The 951-nt window shown below is 57.7% G+C and overlaps 1 long non-coding RNA gene across 2 annotated transcripts; it reads left to right on the top strand.

The window, feature by feature from the left end:
- The first annotated feature begins 1 nt into the window (after position 1).
- Positions 2-651, top strand: LOC113979615. Of its 2 annotated transcripts, none has more exons than XR_003537930.1 (2): positions 2-50; positions 406-651. It is a non-coding gene; the product is annotated as an uncharacterized LOC113979615 (long non-coding RNA). The 2 variants fall into 2 exon arrangements; XR_003537929.1 differs by having other exon boundaries at positions 11-50; positions 403-651.
- Positions 652-951: the final 300 nt, after the last annotated feature.

The raw sequence follows: 951 nt of genomic DNA, 5'->3' as shown, positions 1-951 counted from the left end.
TATTTCCATAGGGAAGAGGGAGGGGAATGGATACGACCCCGCGCCCAGCAGTGAGTCCCAGCAGCGTGTGTGGATCCAGATCCTCTGTGCAGGGATCCCAGGATGGATGCGGGGATTCCAGAGGGGAATGGGGGCCTAATGGATGGAGTGGGATTGGAAGGGGATTCCAGCTCAGGGCAGGATTCCAGAGTGGGATCAGGTGGGATGGATGGAGTGGAATCAGGGCTGGATTCTGGAGTGGGATTGGGGTGGGATGGATGGAGTGGGATTGGGGTGGGATGGATGGAGCAGGATCAGGAGGGATTCTGGAGCAGTTCCTACTCTCCATGGGCTCCACAGCCAGATCCATCCCCTGGGATTGGAACAGGGACATGGTGACTCCTTTCCCCGCTCTCATCCCAGCAGGAATCACGGCCTGAGCGATCCCGGAGCTGGATCCGCCCCTTCCCTCTCCCTGTGGAAAGGCAGGAGCTGCTGGCAGAGCTCATCCCGCTGCTCCCACCCACCCCGGCCCCCCTGCGGCTCTTCCCGATGGATCAACTTCCTGCTTTTTCCTGGGTGAAACCCAGGACCACAATTATTCCTGAGGCTTTAATTTGGGTGTGAAAATCTCCTGCTTTGGGCAATAAATCCTGGCTCCCTCCTCCGGCATCTGACAGTTCCTCTGTGGGAACCAGGAATGGGAATGGGAACACAGGGAATGGGAATGGGAACACCAGGAATGGGAATGGGGACACAGGGAATGGGAATGGGAACACCAGGAATGGGAATGGGGACCTGGAGGACCACGCTGGGGACACTGGGAGCAGGTTGGGGACAGCAGGAAGTGGGATGGGAACACCAGGAATGGGAATGGGGACACCAGGAATGGGAATGGGGACACCAGGAATGGGATGGGAACACCGGGAATGGGAACACCAGGAATGGAATGGGAACAACAGAAATGGGAAT

The sequence above is a fragment of the Neopelma chrysocephalum genome, unplaced genomic scaffold (assembly GCF_003984885.1).
Source record: "Neopelma chrysocephalum unplaced genomic scaffold, ASM398488v2 Primary Assembly neopelma1_86017, whole genome shotgun sequence".
Classification (NCBI taxonomy): Eukaryota; Metazoa; Chordata; class Aves; order Passeriformes; family Pipridae; genus Neopelma; species Neopelma chrysocephalum.
Note: the sequence above shows the minus strand (reverse complement) of the source record. Positions and strands in the feature narration are given on the sequence as shown.